A 21,375-nucleotide genomic window follows, 5' to 3' on the forward strand; every position below is an offset into this window, starting at 1 on the left:
TTGCAACACCTGACTTCTGGAACACCATCCCCCTTCCTGAGATCTGGTTGGTCCTGACTCTGCTGGCATTTTGTCAAGCCTTAAAAAGGTAACTGTTTTCCCAGGCATGGGGGTCAGGAGGTTAATTGGGCCCCCAAGATGGATGTTTATTATGGTGTTATTTTTATATTTTGCCTTTATTGTAAACCACCCAGAGTCCCTCCTTTTGGGGGGAGATGGGCCGTGATAAAATTTGATAAATAAATAAATAAAACAAATAAATACATAAATAAACAAATAAGCAAATAAAGTGTATACAACTCATAGACTGTCAATTAGGTAATGGCATTTCCTGGTTTGGTGGCTTGGCTAGAATCTCATCTGCTCTGTCTTCAGAGAGAAGGGGTCTGGAGGAAGGGAAAGAGAAAAAAAAATGTCCTTCTTTAGCTTGACCCTCTGGCTGCTTGTTCTATACATTTCTTTGCCCTTCCTGGAATGTTTTCTTCTCAGCAGCTGCCCCACTGCCTCTCCAGTCACAATGAGGCAGTTGGCAGTTGATAACTCCAGAAACAGGAAGGTAGTTATTACCCTCCTGTTTATCTTGAGCATAAATACTTTGGGTTTCTAGACAGGACTGAGCCAGCTGAGCAGTTGCAGGAATCCCACTGACCAAAGGTCCTTCTCATTGATGAGGATGTCCATCTTGGGCATCTCAGGTGAGCTGGAGAGCACATGGATGCTGCTGGCCATTGACAGAGACAGTGAGTGGTGAATGTCACCATCAGTGGCAAGGCAAAAGGAGTGTGCAGCAGAACCTGAAGCCCAAGGATGAAGGAACAATGGAGATGAAGAAAACTAGATGAGATACTGTAATGTCCTTAGTTATAGACCTCACTCAAGAAATCAAAAGATCAGTTATGATTTTTTCCTTGGAGAGAAGTTCCTAGAGTTATATCTGAGCTGCAAAAATGCAGAAGAACACTAGATGGCAGGAAAAAGATTCCGAGAACTCTCTTTGCTGCCATTGAATGGTCTTATGAAACCCAGGTTTGATATCCCTATTCCAAACTCACTATTTGCCTCTTCATCCTCTGCTCAACTTCCCAATAGATTCAGCCTACTCACTGTTGGAACATTAATCCTGAGATGCTGTCATAAATCATAAGTCTGGGCCCACCAGAATTTAAAGTATTCTGAAAACCTGAAAGGATGTCATATGGAAGAAAGTCAAACTCTGTTCTCTATTGTGCCAGAATGCAGGACGTAGAATAATGGATTTAAGTTACAGAAAAGCAGATTCTGCCTGAATGTTGGGGGAGAGGAAAAAAAAAAAGTAACAATAATAACAGCAGATTGACAGTGGAACCAACGATCCAGAGATATGTCACTGAATACATTCAGTTGGAGGCTAGACATCCATCTGCCAGAGATGCTTTAATTTGGATTCCTGCACTAAGAGGGGGTTGGGCCCAATGGCCTTAGGCACCCCTTCCAAGTCTGGGATTCTATGTGGGTGGGTATCAAATCAGTGAACCCAGTAGATAATATTTCTTAGAAAACAGCTGTGCCAAGAGCATTCCAATGTGAAAAAGGTGTGCCTGGAATATAAAGCATGCCCGTCAGGCTATGTCCTACAAGCAAGTGGAGAGAAGAGGACTCTCATAAGGAAGAGACAGCTTCTTGGGGTTATGACTTCTCTTTCAGAAGTGATGACTACATCCAAGGCAAATTTCCGTTGACAGCCGAGACAACAAAGAGAGCAAGAAGGTCATAGGCTGGACAAGCAGAACCTTGAACTGGAAGTCATATTATATGCATGACAAGCTGGAGAGTGAATCCATATTCGGACAAAGCTCAGAGTGAAAAGTGTGGAAGTTTTTCACCTCAGCTTTTCAACTGCTGTTGGAGCAGAGGGATGTCCTTGAATCCTAGCCAGCAAAAAGTTGGGGTTCTCCTACAGACGCAAATCTCTCTCTTTTCCTTTCTTTCACCTTCATTTTCTTCCTTCTGATTTCCAGCTCTTCCCATTCCATTTAGGACACAAGCTGAGCATTTTGGTGGACTCTTACCGAAAGCGAACCCAGTCCAATCCTCGCACATCTGCACCAGCCAATTTCAATAGGAATAGGTATTTTCATCTTGGAGACAAGGTATGTTTCTATGAAATATGAGGAGCCTGCTGAACACTCTGAATCCAGACAGAAACAAAACAAAAGATGTCAGTGCTAATTAAGTACCACAAAAATGGTGGAATAATGTGAGATTCAAACCTTTAAAAAAACAAAACAAAACAAAGCACTCAATATATTTGGCTTAGAGGGACAAATTTGTTGGTAAGGTTTTTTCTACATCTCAAAATTTCAAAGCTAAAGTTCTTTATATCTTTATTTTGTTGTTGGGAGCAATATATGAATCTTGGCAGCGGGTCCACAGCGTATGATATTAAAAACAAAACAAAACTTGAAGAAGGTGGTTATGATGGTGTGATTGAAGCTCCACCTTGGTTTTCATGTGCATCACACACGGAAAACAGGTGGAGCTTTGATCACACAATTGTGGCTGCCATCTGGAGATTTATTTATTTATTTTGCTCTTGTTTCTGGACAGCTCTGAATCTTGAGGAGTTCACTAGCCTCTTTCAGGCAAAACAAAAACAAAAAACAGAGCAGATTATGGCACAGCATTAATTAAAAACCTGTGGGTTTTCCATTTGTGGGAAGGTTACATGTCCACAGAAGGATTCCTGCTACATAGATGGTGCTGGTTCAAATGAAGAAGGAACAGCTGTTCCATATCTCTGCCTCATGCAATTCTCATTGCATTGTATAACCAAGTTTGAAGCCCATGTTTAAGTATATCCTTATTGTTTTGTGATCCAAGTCTGGGTGAAAATTTTGTTCACTTCGTTTAAAAATGTTCTTCCCTTGCCAAAAATGGTTAGGTTACCAACCCCATCTTAGTATTAGTTCTAGCATGAAGGCTTTTCTAGATCTTTGTCTTGAGTTGTTCATTGGAGGTTGATCAATTCTTGGCTGCTGGAGAAAAATAGAAGTATCTAAGCCTCTTTGACCCTCCAGTGGTCATCTGGATTTTTGCAGAGCAGAGCTGTTAGTCCTAGCTCAATGGTCAGGCTGTTTATGCACGGTCAATTAAAGCCTGAGAAAACAGCCAAGAAGGAATTTCAGTGACTCACCACATTAGGTCACTGTGCACAAAGGTTCTGAAATGAAAGTCAGTTAGGCATCTTGTGTGAATGCAGACCATCTATCTCTTTAAGGAAAAATTATCCCCACTCACATTTGTTTGGGGGGGGGGGAGAAGAAGGGGAGTGTAGATCTATGACACTCATTGGATGACTTGAATGAAGTGAAATTTGGTTCCCAAATTTCCAGCTGCTTGAAAGAATCGCCAGACAATACCAATCCCTGAAGATATTTCCGTTACGTGCTCAGAGGATTCATTTTCTGTGCAAAACATTTCATAGAGTTCCAGTCACAGTTCACTGGATCTTATTCTGAAAAGCATCTGTCTAAGCCACTGGCTAAAAACTTTCTGAGACATGTTGCATTATACATTACTATTGACTTTCGGCACATCTCCAAAGCTCAGAGTTCCAAGGAATGTATTCACTCCTACCTCTTGCCAAGATGGCTTATCAGAATTCATGGCTTCTGGGTCATTGTCTAGAAAATAGAATAGGCATTAATAAGACTTTTAAAAAAAATCAACACGTGTTTCACTGCCTTGCTAAGATGATCAAGTCAAATCTTGTCTGCTCAGTTTGGATCCTTCTGGTGGAGTGAAGTGGGAAAGAACAGATCTCTCTAAGTCTATGTGGAATGATGTCCAGGGAAGAAATTGTGGCCTCAATTACATCTCAAATGGTTTTCTATGTTTTCATAGGGTTGCCCTTGGATTTTGCCCTTTGAAAACTGCAACTGAACCAGAATGTAGCTTTGATCATTGGTTAATGGCTTATAAGCAGGGCCATTCTATGCCAATCTTGGAAAAAAGAGTCCCTGTTTAATGGTTAGTTTCTGGGCACAATGTAAATTATTGGTGATCATTTGTAAACCCTCAAAAAACTTTTGTTGTTGTTTATTCGTTCAGTCGCTTCTGACTCTTCGTGACTTCATGGACCAGCCCACGCCAGAGCTTCCTGTCGGTCGTTGCCACCCCCAGCTCCCCCAGGGACGAGTCCGTCACCTCTAGAATATCATCCATCCATCTTGCCCTTGGTCGGCCCTTCTTCCTTTTGCCCTCCACTCTCCCTAGCATCAGCATCTTCTCCAGGGTGTCTGGTCTTCTCATTATGTGGCCAAAGTATTTCAGTTTTGCCTTTAATATCATTCCCTCAAGTGAGCAGTCTGGCTTTATTTCCTGGAGGATGGACCGGTTTGATCTTCTTGCAGTCCAAGGCACTCTCAGAATTTTCCTCCAACACCACAGTTCAAAAGCATCGATCTTCCTTCGCTCAGCCTTCCTTATGGTCCAGCTCTCGCAGCCATATGTTACTATGGGGAACACCATTGCTTTAACTATGCGGACCTTCGTTGTCAGTGTGATGTCTCTGCTCTTAACTATTTTATCAAGATTTGTCATTGCTCTTCTCCCAAGGATTAAACGGCTTCTGATTTCCTGGCTGTCTAGGACAATTCCCCTTTGAAATTGTCTCCTTCCTCAGAGATCGTGGAAAACATTTTCTCCACTTGGGATATGTAGCAGTAGAATTCAGTTGCAACAGAATGTTTCAGAACAAGGAATTGGGGCAGGGGGAATGCATGTGGTGCCTAACTGCAAGTCTTTAAAGCAGATGTGTTTGTTCTGTCAACCCAGGAGAAGGTATGGTTGCAGATTGGCCCTACATTTTTCGCCCTGTGCACTCCAAAACTTCTCTGCTCAGTTTGGATCCTTCTAGTGGAGTGAAGTGGGAAACTCTTTGGAACTGAATCAAGTGGTTCATCGCCCTATTCTCTGTGTCCCAATCGTAGCAAAGATACAATTGCTGGAAGAAGAGGAAAAGACTTCTCAGTGGTCACACTTGAATTCTGGACCTTAGGAGACCAGGTTGCAACTCTCAGTGCTGGCAATACACCAACAGGCCATGCCCTTCCTTTCCAGAAACCTGTCATTCCCCAGGCAATGCACATTTTACTTCAATATAATTGTTTGCATAACCTGCCTGCTTTTATTACATGATCTTTCTGAAATTGCTTGCAGTTGTGTTTTTCTTTTTCTTTTTCTTTTTCTTTTCTTTCTTTTAGATTTTAACTGATTTGCATTTTGTACCAGTTAGCTACCTTGATGGGTACATTTACCATAGAAGGGCACAATATAACATTTTGTATATACAAAAAGCCACATTTGAGTTGAAATGGGAAGGTCCAACCCAGTCACCCACCCTTACTTTGAATATCTGATATTGCAGTTTAAAGTGAAACAGGTAAGACTTTAAGGAAAGTCAAAAGCATTTAGCTTTTAATTCATTTAAAAGACTTAATGCTCTATCTTTCAATTCAAAGTTAAATTCACGTGCAACAAGTAGAAGGTTGCTGGGCAAAATTCTCCCATTGCATCCTTTAAACTATAAGCAGTGTAATTTGAATGATTTTCAGCAGAGATGAGCCCAAAGGTACAAGTAAGAACTGTTGGAGAAGAATTGCACAGTGAAAAACAAAATATTCACCCATACCCCCTGGCCACCTCAGCATGAAATAAGAGCAAAAACACCACACTCCAGTAGGGAAAAATAGAGGATAATTTTTCTGCATGATATTAAGTGAACAGTTATACAATATGCTTCCTGATACATGATAGATTGAAGGAAATAGCAGTTTGCTTCCTTCCTTGGTAGACTCCAAGCAAGGTGGAACTTATGAACCAATTATCTTAGGAAATCATGCATTTCAACAAGGATATTGTAGAGTTTAAATCTATTGAAAGATTCACAATCCTCTATATTGTTCTGAGTAAAACCAACACTGCTGCTGCTTTTTAATTCATTCTTACATCAGAGATAAGGAAATGTCCCTTCCTTCCTTCCTTCCTTCCTTCCTTCCTTCCTTCCTTCCTTCCTTCCTTCCTTCCTTCCTTCCTTCCTTCCTTGCCATGCCATGCCATGCCATGCCATGCCATGCCATGCCATGCCATGCCATGCCATAGCTTACTAACATTATGACTATTACAAAGCAGACTGGAGTGTTGTTGTCTTTTAAAAGGATGGCTTAGGATCTTTTCTCCACCACCCTTCTTTTTCAAATAATGTTTACCTGCAGTGAACTTGTGCCTCAACACTACAAAAACTCAAAACAAAACTCAAACTGGGTGAACAACATTGATCAGTGAAGACACACTGCATGGAACCTGAGACATTGAGAAGCACAGAGCAATGGAAGCCTCTTTAGCAGAAGTATGCACAGGAGCTACTTGGCTTCCAGAGCTGGGGCATATCTGAATGTGTTTATTTCTGGATGTGGCTTGCATTTCAGTGAACTGCTGTGTTGGCATTTTTTCCCCCATGCTAATATAGTTCCCAGAAAAAGGGGGGGGGGAAAAAGCACCTTAAGCCCTGTGAGAGAATTGCCTTTTACACTGTGGCTTAAAGATATGCTTTTGCTTCTTGAAGAGGAAGGCTTGCTGCAGGAACTGATGGGACATACATGATGATTCTAGAGCTTCAAGCTGAGAATGAAGAACCATGTGATAGCTAATGTGATTTTTTGCCCATGCAGACAGCAACTTCCAACCACACCACATGCAGCATCACTCAGCTAGTGGGACAGATCATTCTTAACACTAGACCTCCCCCTCTCATAACCCTAACTCCCTCCCTCCCTCTTTTGTTGAAGACAATATTACATTTGGAAAAGGGGGACCTTTCTTCTTTTAATCCAAACAGATTAAATCTCTTTTGTGTTTGGAAGCTCCCATCCAGGGTGGTCTTTCAGCCACCAACATTACTCTAAGTGTAGATCTCTTCTAGCAAATTTATCCTGAGGTGGGCATCTGTTGCTCTCCAGAAGCAAATACAGAATATATCATTCTGAAGGGATTATGGAACAACCTAAGACAGAGATAGACCTGCTGGTGCTTTCCCACTCTCCCTTGCTACAGGCTGAGCTGGGTGAGGAGGGTTGGAGTTGAAATCCAAAACATCAGGAGAACATTCCTCCTACCATAAGGGTTGTGGCCTGGTACTAAAAAGAATATATACTTGAAGTAGCTCTACTGACTACTATGGGATTAAAGAGCGGAGATCACTTAGTTTAGAAGTGACATGAACGATTACCATGTTCTTATGCTCCATTCCTTGGTTTTTCTCTCTCCTCCTAGATTGCAGGACATAGTATAATGGCCTTAAGTTACAGGAAGGAAGGGAAACTCTGCTGGAATGTTAAAAGAAGCTTCACTGTAAGACCAGTTCAATAGTGGAACCACTGTGCTGAGAAGGTGATGGGCTAACCTTCACTGGATATGTTCAAGCACAGCCTCCATAGAGTATGAGGTTGGATTCAGGGGTCTACATGGGTTTAGCTCTCCATTGCTATGCCTTTTAACAGTCTCATCATATCCTCTCTTGGTTCTGGCTCTTAGAGATCTTAAAGAACTCTGCTACAATTCCTGCTGGGAATGAAGTGGGATATTGCAACTTGGTTGGATCCAGGGCAGGTCAAATGCTAGGAAGAATGAAATATAATTAATACTAATCTAGTTTTTTATGTGTATATGGTTCTATCAACCTTCCAGGAGCACTGTGGGAGAAGCATAATCTGTCTGTGAGCATGTAGAGCATTTTACAAGAGAAGGAAAGAAATATACCACATTCCTGGCTACCTTATATATCTTAAAAAATGTGTTTGACCATTTCTGCCCCTACTAAACAAACTTTTTTTTTTTTTTTTTGCTCTGAAATCACAATTAAACAAGGACTGGAAACCTGATCCCAAAGGCAGCTGCTGATTCCTGGGCATTCTGAATCCAGGTCTTGCAAGTTGTCTGCAAGATCTTTCAAGACCCTCCCTGCCAATATCTTGTGAACTATCTCCCCGATATTCCAAGTTTTGCTGATGAGGATGGGACTTTGACAAATTATTTGGCAGCATCTTGAAAGACATGGCCAGCAAGGAGGTTCATATATTGCTTATTTCTATATATTCAGCCTCAGAATGTGGAAGCCATTGACTAACTAAGGAATGCAACTGTTGGCTGTCCTTGCTGGATGCCATCTCTGTCGCATGGCATAGTTGGATGATAACCCTGAGATCTTGATTGGGCATAAAAAGTTAATAGCTCAGAAGTGAGATGTGGCTAATGGCCTATGTAGGCCAGCATTCTTTGACAAAGTGAGCATCCCAAAAGCCCACAAGGGTCAGCAGAAGGACCATAGCCTTCTTCCACTCCTCCTTAGCTGATATTTAAGGTCTGCTGTCTATGAGTCAGGCAGATATCACATCTAGTAGCCATTTGCAAGTCCAAACCATCCATGAATTTGTTTAGCTAACACCATATCTCCTCTTCTATACTCCAGCCAACAAAGAAAGGATGGTGTTCCATAGAAGAGCTGTAAATGAGTCAAAGTGTTCATGTTGATCTTTAATGCCTTACCTGCTTCAGGACTAGCCAAACTGAATATTCTCAAATGAGAACTTGGGGCTTGAATTTAAAGAGCAAAATCCCTTCTCTCCAGCCCCCAAGAATTAGCAGAAAGTTCAAGCATCCTTTAAAATGTCAAGGCTTCGACTTTGTCCCCCAGATTGTGTATCCTGGGGAGAAAAAAAAACAATCCAAGGGCAGTAGAAGTAACACAATGCTTTCCATAAAGAAATCCTAAAAGGTGGGCGTATCGCTATGCCATTTGGATTTTCAAAAGAACCCATAGGGATGCTTTCCACCTGTCTGTTTCCTGGAGGAAGTAATCCACCGAGGTGACCACAGCTGATGGATAATTGCTACAAACATATAATCATGATCCATGGCCATTTAAGAATGTTCCAGGAAGGGAATAGAATTTGCTATCAAAGCATCAGGCAGTTGAAACTTCTTATGAAACTCTTTTCATTCTTAACCCTCTAGGGTCCTTTGAAATTCAGTCCCTGAGCATTTTGTACTTTTCCATGACTAATTATTTTGAAAAAAACTCTTCCCTCCTATGCTTCCTGAGTTAATTTCACCCAAAATATCCTTCAAAAGCTGGTGGTACAGTTGAGTTGCTTGCTTTGCCATCCTTGAAAATCCACCTCTTCTTAACCATTCTTTCTTCTCATTGGATTTGCTTCAGACTTTCATTCTTCCTCTTTCATACCTAATTCCTTTGGGGAAAGGGGGATTTTTCCATCTCTCAGGTGGTAAGACTTTAACAGTCCTCCAAGGTTCCAATTACTCTAAAGGTAGCTGGCATAGTTGCATTATTTATTAATTTTTAAAATGCCTTTCTGATGGGGAAGGCAGGAAAAGAGAGTGATATCCCATTAACAAAGCAAGAAAATGTATAATAAAGACAATTTCTAGTTATGTATGATTTGCTTGGCAATATGCAATAATAATTGATATGGGTTGTTAAATAAAATAATTGCAATGGTAATGTATGTTTTCAGGGTTGTGATTTGAGGGAGGGGGGCAGAGAAGAATCCCTATATTTGCCACCACCTGGAGAGAAACTAGCGCAAAAATTGCAACCTGACATTGTATTCTGTTTATTTCGATATACAAAATTTTATCTAACTCATCCTCCATTAGTCCCCTTTCCATTTTCATACCTCCTGCTAATTACAATTGCACGCTCACAGCCTTTCTGTTGTATTATTTTATCCCAACCAATAAAGATGTTATTTAATATAATGTCCATTTTTAGAGGGGGTTGGTTGGTTGATTGGCTTAGCTTATGCAAAAGAATTAAGATTTTTGCATACAATGGCACAATCACCCATTGAGAAGGAAATTAGATTCTATGGGGGAAAGATCACAGACTCCCAGAATTGTTCCATTTTTAATAAGAGCTCTGAGCACACTGTTTGTGCTCCAACTCAAGTTCCCCGCCAATGTTTACTTCTAATAGATAAAGAAAGCAGCATGGGGTTGGGGCAGAGAGAAAGAGGCAAAATTGACTCCCGTACTGTGATTTGGGATATCAGTTGGATGCAGAAATAACATTGCAAGCCCAGGTGATCTGTTTGCTGGTTTATTTAACCTTCAACTTATTTCTACTGCCCCACCATATCTTCTTTATATTTATAGGCAATCTATAGACAGATGCCTTCATCCATAGGGCTCCTGCAGACAACACCCCTGTGACCTGTTATTCAAAGAAGAATTGGAGTGGTTGCTGGGCAAGAGTGGGCAAAGCAGTTATAAACTGTTGGTTTAGAAGAACATGCCCAGAATTGGGGGTGGATGGGTGGGTAAGGGAGGACGACCCATGGAAAACCCTAGGGAAATGGGAAGTGCTACACAGCTGGGCATAATGAAGACAACAAGAACTACACAGATTCCAGGTAGTTCTCTTTAATCCTAGTCCTGAATAAATATGGAATCTTTAAAGCTGTAACTGGGACTTCTCAGCCTCATTTATTATGAGTTCATTAAGGCAGAGTCTCTCTGAAAAGCTTTCTCCCAGATTTCTTTCCACCCTGGCTAAGTTGCCGTTTATGAAAATAGTCTGTTAACAGACTCATCTGCTATCTCTTGATTATTCATGTCCATCCTACTTTCTCTTCTATTCTTTTCCCAGTCTTCCCCCAGTCTGCCATAGAAAAGCTGTTGCTAGTCAATGCAGATGATTGATTGATTGATTGATTGATTGATTGATTGATTGATGACTGATTACAGGTTTCTTAATGCCACCTAGTTCAAACAACTCCTGGCAGTTCACAGTAGAACTAAAAACAGAACGACCATGAAATGGACTGTCAGAATCAACGAACTTGAATACTGATGAAACTGAACCAATCTTCGTATTAGCCCAATATAAGCTAACTTTCTAGCCTGATTGGACCCATTACAGGAAATGGCTGGCATCAGGGAATCTTTATATAACTCTTTGTGCAAAAATTCTATGCACATCTTTCATGAAGGTGGCAGATGATTGTGAAATTGAATACTGGAAATTACTGTGCCTTAATCAGGCCATGCTTATAATATGGTGTCCACTTCTAGACACAGTACAGCAAAAGGATATTGACAAATTGGAGCAAATTTAGCAGAGGGTTACCAAGATGGTAAGGGGACTGGTCAAATGGTTGAAGGAATTGAGTATGTTTAGCCTCTGGAACAAAGGGGTGAGAAGAAATATGATAGAAGAGATATTTTGAGGATAGAGGGCTAGATATCAGGAGTAACTTCCTGACTCTATGAGCTGTCAGCCAGTGGAATGGGCTGCCTCAAGAAATGGTAAGTCCTTCTTCTCTGGAGGCCTTCAACCAGAGGCTGAGTAGTTTTATCTATCAGAGAAAACGTGGTTCTTCCCCCAGTCCTTGGACCAGACTGATTTATCATCCCACTAAAATTAGTAGACAATATTTTATGATTCTTTTCTTCTTTTAAAGAAAAGTTTGGTCACCCACCGTAAGCAATGGCAGCCTAACGTTTCCTGCCAGGTGACTGCTCTGTCCCCATATAGGAAGGTTCTGAAAATTTACTCTGATTTTTTTCCCCTCCACTAGTTCTTCTTTAATATCATGAGACAATGTTTTTTTCCTGAGATTTATTTCAAAGGAGAAGGATTTTTCAGTGAAATAAATCACACATATTGAAATACAAGGTGGCTGAGAGTTGTGTGCGTGCAACAGTTTTGTCCTGCATTGTAGAATCATCTTCCTAGTGTTCTGTAGCCTCCATGGCATTCTATATTCCAGCTGAATTCCAAGAAAAGATGCCATGATGGAATTCTTCCTATCATGAAGTTTCATGCTGGGAAGTGTGGACAGGAAGGCTGATTTTCAAGTAACACAACAGAAAATAACAATTCTATCAGGAACACCTCTGGTATCTCCAGCAAGAAAGGCAGCTCAAGAACACCATCAAGAGATAGTCAAAAGAAGTTCTCAAACATCCCAAGCGTAATGTACCAAAACAGAAATTTCTTTCCTGGGTTATAAAAACTTAGGAAAAATTGCAAGACAGATTCTGGCATGTCATTAGACCCATTCGGTAGGAATCAATCCAGGAGTCTGTGAGTACTAGTCCCCACAACTTAAAGCAAAAGATTTCCACTTGTAATAGTCTTCTGAGGAAGCTGGCTGGTACTACTTGGGGTGTTCACCCTACTACTCTATGCACGGCCACCCTTGCATTGTGCTACTCGGTGGGAGAGTATGCTTGCCCCATTTGAGGCTGCTCTGCATGCTCTGATTGATTGACTGATAACTGGCAAATAGAGGGAGAAAATGTAGAAGCAGTGAAAGACTTTGTATTTCTAGGTGCGAAGATTATTGCAGATGCTGACTGCAGTCAGGAAATCAGAAGACGCTTAATCCTTGGGAGAAGAGCAATGACAAATCTCGATAAAATAGTTAAGAGCAGAGACATCACACTGACAACAAAGGCCCGCATAGTTAAAGCAATGGTGTTCCCCGTAGTAACATACGGCTGTGAGAGCTGGACCATAAGGAAGGCTGAGAGAAGGAAGATCGATGCTTTGGAAATGTGGTGTTGGAGGAAACTTCTGAGAGTGCCTTGGACTGCAAGAAGATCAAACCAGTCCATACTGCAGGAAATAAAGCCAGACTGCTCACTTGAGGGAATGATATTAAAGGCAAAAATGAAATACTTTGGCCACACAATGAGAAGACAAGACACCCTGGAGAAGATGCTGATGCTAGGGAGAGTGGAGGGCAAAAGGAAGAGGGGCCGACCAAGGGCAAGGTGGATGGATGAGATTCTAGAGGTGACGGACTGGTCCCTGGGGAAGCTGGGGGTGTTGACGACCGACAGGAAGCTCTGGCGTGGGCTGGTCCATGAAGTCACGAAGAGTCGGAGGCGACTAAACAAATAAACAACAACAACTGCATGCTCTACGCAGGTGGATAGGGCACTTTGTGACACATGCCACATTGCTACTGGATGTTTACACCCCATTGCACTTGATAAATTATGCATATTGGCGGGAATAGCCCCGCCAGGCATTAGGAGGAGTGTGGCACAAGGTGTGGAATATGGAAAGGTGTTACATGATCTGGCACACCCATTATTTGGCCAAGTACCTCCTACAAAAAGATTGAAGTCAAGAAGGAGCTTCTTAGACTGCACTGAGGAGATTGCTAAGGAGATTGCTACTCAAACAGGACGATTAAAAAGATGGAAATGCCAAGTAAAACATCTTCAAAATTGGATAGAACTGCTTGAGGAATTGCCTGGAGGTTCGGAGGAGGACTGGGCGGTTTGGAGATGTTTAAACAGACTGCACACTGGTTTGGCCAGAACTAAAGATTGTATGGAAAAATGGGGGTTTCTCCCCGAGGGCAAGGATATTTGCTGCAAATGCGGCAATATTCAAACAACTACCCATCTCTAACAAAGTGCCCTTTGGGACCGACATGCACACAGAGTGAGTTATTGATCAGAAATACCTCTGCCATCAATGTGGCCTGGCATTGGGCGAGAGTTATATAAATTTTATATGTTTATTAAATGTTTTTAACTTTTTAACTTTTAATTAATACTCTCCCCCTTTTTATTTCCTGCACTTCCGACACAAAACGAGACAAGTCCTGCCTTAGGCAAGAAAGCCGGCTGGGTGACCTTGGGCCAGTCCCTCTCTCTCAGCCCAAGAGCCAATCAGGTGTGGTATGAGAGTTCTAGTCCCGCCTTAGGCAAGAAAGCTGGCTGGGTGACCTTGGGCCAGTACCCCTCTCTCAGCCCAAGGGCCAATCAGGTGTGGTATGAGAGTTCTAGTCCCGCCTTAGGCAAGAAAGCTGGCTGGGTGACCTTGGGCCAGTACCCCTCTCTCAGCCCAAGGGCCAATCAGGCGTGGTATGAGAGTTCTAGTCCTGCCTTAGGCACAAAAGCCAGCTGGGTGATCTGGGGCCAGTCCCTCTCTCTCAGCCCAAGAGCCAATCAGGCGTGGTATGAGAGTTCTAGTCCCGCCTTAGGCATGAAAGCCGGCTGGGTGACCTTGGGCCAGTCCCTCTCTCTCAGCCCAAGGGCCAATCAGGCGTGGTATGAGAGTTCTAGTCCTGCCTTAGGCAAGAAAGCTGGCTGGGTGACCTTGGGCCAGTACCCCTCTCTCAGCCCAAGGGCCAATCAGGCGTGGTATGAGAGTTCTAGTCCTGCCTTAGGCACAAAAGCCAGCTGGGTGATCTGGGGCCAGTCCCTCTCTCTCAGCCCAAGAGCCAATCAGGTGTGGTATGAGAGTTCTAGTCCTGCCTTAGGCAAGAAAGCTGGCTGGGTGACCTTGGGCCAGTACCCCTCTCTCCGCCCAAGAGCCAATCAGGCATGGTATGAGAGTTCTAGTCCCGCCTTAGGCATGAAAGCCGGCTGGGTGACCTTAGGCCATTCAGTCTCCCTCAGCCCAAGAGCCAATCAGGCATGGTATGAGAGTTCTAGTCCTGCCTTAGGCACAAAAGCCAGCTGGGTGACCTTGGGCCAGTCACCCTCTCTCCGCCCAACTCACCTCACAGGGTTGTTGTTGTGGGGAAAAGAGGAGGGAGGAGTATTAGGTATGTTCCCTGCCTTGAGTTATTTATAAAAATAATAAAGGTGGGATAATAAATAAGTCAATTTTAAAAAATTAGGGAGCTGGGATGCTACCTTGCCTTACAAGATGTTGTAGGTGGATCTACATTGAAGCTCAACACTTCTTGGTGTGATAACAACAACAACAATGTATGTTGGAAACAGAAGACAACAAACTGTTCACCATTGTCTTACTCAGCATAGTTCCCTTGACCAATCCCTGCAAATCAACATGAGTTTTCAACTCTCAAAGTTGGGAGGCAGTTTGGGACTGATTAAACTCCCTCCCTTCTTTTGTAAACTTGAGAAGTATGAAGATGAACACAAATTTGTCGGACTTTGGCCAAATCCAGTAATGCCGCGCTGCATTCCTAATATTTTTGCAAAATCTACAGCCGCGATTAAACAAAGCAACTGGAGAAATTTCTATTAATAACAGACATGCCCATTTTTTAAAAAAAGGCTTTTCCCTGTTCAGTACTTAGGAGCAAAGCAATCTCAGGAATTATTTAGATTGTCTTTTGCGTTTTTAAACCAGTTGAGATTACAGAGCGTTAATTAGGTCCTTTTCTCTTTTGTTCCCCAGAAACCTAGCTGGGTAAAACAGTATATGGCTATATACTTGCATACATAACTGCTAAGGCCGCCTGTTAAATATTCATAGGCTGTTATATGAAGAATCTTTCCCATTCCAAATTTGGATAAGTATCTCCATTAATAAAATCCATTTATATAATAGCTGATCAAGTCTCTTTTTTTTTTTTTTCCATAGGTGACTTAAAGTTCAAACCAGAACTTCAAGAGAGTGAGTCGTAGGCAAGAAAGGATGGCGTGAAAGGGACTTTTTTTAGCACAGGATCTGAATGTCTTCCAATTTAATTGAGCCATTTTTATTATCCATGCAAAGACCCTCTGTAGGAGGGTTTGGTTTGTGTGTTGGTTTCAAGTCTGGATGAAAAAACAGAGGAATCTTCTTGTGAAACTTCTTCAGTTGAGCTATTTGTTTTTGCTTTCTTGCATATCAGCACCAGCTTCTGGACATGGAAGTTTTGTTTTAAGCTCTCAGGGCTAAACGTCATTGACAATTATCTTCTACATCCTCCTGAGAGCTTTGGGCCATTACAATGGAACGGTGATCAACTTAGAAGTCTTCACAGTTCCTACCCTGTTGCAGAGAGAGAATTTAATACATGACTGACTTCTAGGTCAGAAATCAATCCCTGTCATTTTGTCATGCAAGTTGTACAAGTAGGTGGCATACAAATGTTGGTCAGTAAATGAAAGAAATAATAATTCCAAACCATATATTTCTATATAGTGGTGCAGGCTTTTATGGCTAGTATCAATCAAGCAGTGATGAGCTCTCAGGGTGACTGGCCATAATCCAGTTTTTTGGGTCCTGATGTTTCACTGGCAGCTATGGCTGGTATCTTCATAGGCACAGTGAGATGCCTTGTAATGTACTTCTTGGCAGCTCCTATGCAACTGAAAAGGGAATGACTGGGCTCATATATTTGAACCTGGCAAGCTGATCTCTGATTGACCACTGTCATGCAAGTCCAAGAAAACTGGTTCTTGGTCTGTTCCTCATCTAGACTTCTGATCAGCAGACTTCTGACTGGTCTATTCTGAAGAAATTCCAAGAGAACCAGATCATGACTGGCCTGTCTTTGAGTCAGGCTACTGTGTTCTTCCAATATGACAGAGTATGCATTCCACTACCATTGATTTTTCAGGTTTTCCTAAATGGCAATGCCTTTCATGTTCTTTAACTGAATATTAATATTGAGTTTTGTGGTCCAATATATACCTGTCCACAACTACGGGGGATGTGGTAGACCTCTGATGATGCGAATGGATTTCTGCCATCTTTGGGTGAAAGAATTATGTTTTGAACCTTCTTTGTTGACTTGTAGACTGTTGTTTTGGGTTGTGTTTCTCTAATAGTTTCCCAATACAGCCTGTAACTTACTCAATATAGGGAAGAAATACCTTTCTTGTTGAAGATGGTATATTTATTGTTGTTAGATTACATTGCCTGCCTGATCTCACCAGCAGAGTACTCATTAGCTATAGAGCATTATCAAGATGTTTCAATTCATCTGCTAATCTTGCAGCCTCACAGTTGCATCTGGCATAGTCACTAAGATTTTTCATGATGCTTCTCTGCTGGCGGGGATGATAGTCGGAGCTTTTATATTGATAGCAATCTGTGTGGGTTGGCTTTTGATATATTGTATGTGCTAGTTGCTGATTTCTTTTCTGAATGACTAGAATGTCCAAGAATGGGAATTTGTCATCCTTCTCCTCTTCTATCATAAACTGAATATTAGAATGGATGCTATTCAGATGTTCCACAAATTTCTTGAGCTCTTCTTCACCATGATGCCAGATCACGAAAGTGCCATCCACATATTGGAACCAGGCAGATGGCCATATATTTCTGCCCTCCTCTTTTTCCCTTTTTCTGTGTCAGTGTACTGAGTCATAACAGCCCTTTTAACCCCTAACTGTAGATAAACTTCTTTAAAAGCACATGGAAAGCCAAAAGTGTAAACTGTTTGATCACTGTAATCTAAATACTTTCAAAAGCACTGTGGTAGAGATCAATACAGACCATTGGTAAGGACTGCTCTCTTCTTTTCAGCCTACTGCTCTGCAGAGAAAAGAAGATATCAAAAATATCAAGAACAGGGGGTCAGAAAGAGCTACCCACCTGTTTCTACCCATTGCATTTTTCAGCCCTGCCCTGCCCTTCATTGATTCATTGATTCATTCATTCATTTATATTACTCATTTATTCTTTCATTCAGTTTGTATGGCCACCCATCTCACCAAGTGACTCTGGACAGCACAATTTACACAATTTACACAATTTAAAATATAGTAAAAACAATTACAATAATACAAACATTAAAATACATAGCAGTTGAGAATAAATCACACATCATAATCACTAAATTAACCAAGAACAGGTACCATGCAGACCTTATCCCTGAGAAATTATGATCCAGGAAGAAGGGGAAGGGGATGAGCTGTCTATTTTTTGCTGATGGAATAATAATTCCAAAAAGTTCTGAAAGTTGGATGATCAGCCCTTTTTCCTTTGTGTTATACTCATACAGAATATTCCATACTAGGAAAAAAATGAAAAGAACAGGGAGAAGACCAACTCTAAATTATTTTCCTTGGTGAGTTTGGAATCAATCTTCTGAGCTGATACTCAGTGATGTATTTAATAATGCAATGTTTTCTCCTACTTTGGGATTCTATCATAGCAGCAACTTGTCACACTTTCATGCTGCTAAGTCTGAAAAAGAGACTGAGTATGCAGCTGAGTAAATTCTCAATTGTTGTTGTTGTTCACACCATCAGCCAGATGTTTAGGCTGGTTTTGACATTTTTATCCACCTATTGAGTCCTTCCCAAGGATCTGGGATAGGCAGATGTTGTTTGATGATGTTAAAGAAATTGCCATAGGATATAAGCTGTTCCAAGTAAAGCTGCCTTTTGCAATTGACTGATGGTGACTTTGTCAATGCTCATGTTTTGGGATTGCACCCAAGGTGCCTATTACTATTGGTACTACCTTTGCTTTCTTTTTGACAAATACGCATCTTTTCTTCCAGTTAGTCCTACAGCTGCTGGCCCTGGTTGCTCAGCCAGCAGTCCTGAGTCCTGTGACTTACTTGTCACCAGATGTCCAGGAACTCCAACACCTAGCAGGGTCCTTGTTGACCTGGGCAATGACTGATCCAGTATAGATTTCTGTAAGTTACATCTCACCATATTATTTATGGGAGTGACAGTCTTCTTCTGGCTCCTCTGATGAGACCCGTCCAGTATGGTTGAACCTCTGGCACAGCTCTCATCTTCCTCAGAACATGCAAGCCCCACAACCATGTCAAGGTAGTGCTTCACTGGGTTGATGTTGTTATTGTTATTGTTGCCACTTCATAATCAACCCCATTCATCCATTGGTCAGAATGGATCCACTCACTAACTATTTGATTTTCACTAAGATACACCTGTCTTTCTTGCTTATTGGTTATTCCTGCCTGCTCCCTTTGAATCAATTCTGCTTCTTCTCTTCTAAGGGACCATGATTTCCCTTCTCTGCCCACAGCACAGTGGAAGAGCTGCGTAAGCTGGAAATTGCTATTGACAATCTGCCTTTATAATTACATTATAACTTGTTTTCTGTTTCTCACTTCCTTGTTTTCATCCAACTCCCCATCCCAGGATGCATTAGCTTTTGTTGTTTTTATTTGATTCTTCTCTTTCCTCCCTTTCTCACACTTGCTCCCTCGCACCCCCAAATCTTGGTAGCCAGACCAAGCTCTTCACTCCAGCAGTTCTAAGTTGCAATTCATACCCCACAGGTCTAAAAATAACATTGTTTGACAAAAGTTCACCTTTCATCTCATTCTTCAGAATTTTTCTGAATGGACATGAGACCAAAGCTGGATCCTGGAATAATCAGAAACAGTTAAATGAAGGTGTTGACACAGTGTGCATCTGGTGTAAAAAATGCCAACAGCATGTTGGGGTAATAAGAAACAGTATTGAAAATAGAGATGCCAGTATCATAATGACCTTATATAAATCAATAGTGCAACCACATCTGGAATATTGAGTGCAGTTCTGATTGCTGCACCTCTGGAGCTCAAGAAGGTTTGGAGGAGGACAACTGAGATGATTGAGGAAAACCTGTGATATTTGGGGCTTTCTAGTCTAGAAAGGAGACAAATGAGAAGAAATGTGATGCAGCTGTACAGAATGATTCATGGTGTGGATAGAATAGACAAGAAGAAGCTATTTTTCCCATCCAAAACATACCAGAACCAGAGGTCACCCAATGAACATGAATCCCGGAAGGATCAAGACAGACAAAATGATTTTTGTTTTTACAGAACATATAATCCAACTTCTGAATTTGCTATCATAAGATGTGGTTTTGGCTACCAGTTTGGTTGGCTTCAAAAGATATTAGGATTAATGGCTATTAGCTTTGATGGCAGGGCAAGTGCCTCTGAAGGTATATGCTAGGAGGCTAGCAAGCTTCCCTGTGCAGTTGGTTGGTCAGTGTGAGAACAGACTGCTGGACTAGATGGGCCAGGTGACTGATTCAGCAGGGCCCTACTTAATGTTCTCATGTTTACCAGACATAAATTGCAATCTAGCCTATGCTTTGGCTTAGAGTAAAAGAACAGCATGGACAAAGCTGGTTAACATTATTCTCTTTGGATAAATATTTTGGATCCTTGAGGAAATCTGGTTATGGGGGTGAGAAGGAAGCTTGCTTGGAGAGAGGAAGGTTGGAATCCTGGAGTCAAAAAGGACTTCACAGGGCATCTCACTCAACCTCCTGCTAATGCAGTAAACTCTTCCTAATATACCATCAACTCCCCCTTGCAATTTGTGTATTTTGAAATAAAAACAAAACAAAACAAAACAACAGCAACAAACAACCTTCATTTGGAACAACAAAGTTCTGAAAATGTCTGAAGATGATTCTCATTCACATTTTCTTGAGACTAACCACATCTGACTTCTTCAACATTTTCATAGGACTTGGTATCATAAAACCATCAGAGTTGGAAGGGCCACTGACAGCATAAGGCCCCACCCCTGCCTATTGCAGAGGTCCAATTTGAAGCATCCCAGACAGCCTCGTTACTACTTGAATATATCCAGGGAAACTCTGGATCATTGGTTCCATTGTTGAAATACTCTTTCCGTTAGGATTTTTTTTTTGTCCTAATATTGAACTGGAGTCTGCCTTCCTGTAATTAGCTTACTTGTTCCTTCATTTTATTTATTTTATTTGCATAACGCATACTTCTATCAACAGCCTGTGATGGTTAAATCCATGACTCTATAGGTAGGCATTTCTATAGGCATTCATACACAGCACTGCTTCAAGATGCTCAGGGTGGTTTACAGTACTGCACAGGCATGTTTCTGGTTAATTTGTTTTAATTGTTTTATTTTATTTTATTTTATTTATATGAGTTTTTTGTTGTTGTTGTTCTTTTAATTTGTGAGTTGCCTGGAGTCATGTCCATGAGATGGACAATTATATAAACTGAAGGAAATAAATAAATAAATAAATAAGAGTAAATAACAGCAACAGCAACAACAATAATAAAATAATTTTGGAATGATTAGATCTGCCATTGCTAAGAACCTTAGCTAAACAAAATGAAAGTTAGCTTGGGGGGATAAAGAAATTAAGGAAGCATCACTATCAGTCTTGAGTTCTAGGGAATAATATACCTAAAATATGTAGTAATTAATTAGGTTGTTTAAAGGTTATCTGTTCTCATCAGATCTCCTTTATTTTATTATTTTATTTTATTATTTATCATATTTATGTGCTGTCCATCTCAGAAAATGTGACGGTGGGCAGCAATATATATATATATATATATTTAAATTCTACAATTAAAACATTAATATTATGATTGAAAGACTAAAAAGCTAGGGGAGAGCATCAGATGTTATATATTTTGCCTGTGTATGTGTGGGGGAGAATCAAATATAATATAATATAATACTTATTAAATGTCTCTGCTGCCCATCTTGTGTACAAGGATGCTGGTAGGCTTACAATAGTAAAAATGACAGATCACTAACAGTTCAATCTAAATACATAAAAAAAATACAAATATAAATACAAAGTATAAAATATAAAATATAGAATGGAAAATATAAAATTCAAGATGG

Source organism: Candoia aspera, chromosome 2 (genome assembly GCF_035149785.1).
Source record: "Candoia aspera isolate rCanAsp1 chromosome 2, rCanAsp1.hap2, whole genome shotgun sequence".
NCBI lineage: Eukaryota > Metazoa > Chordata > Lepidosauria > Squamata > Boidae > Candoia > Candoia aspera.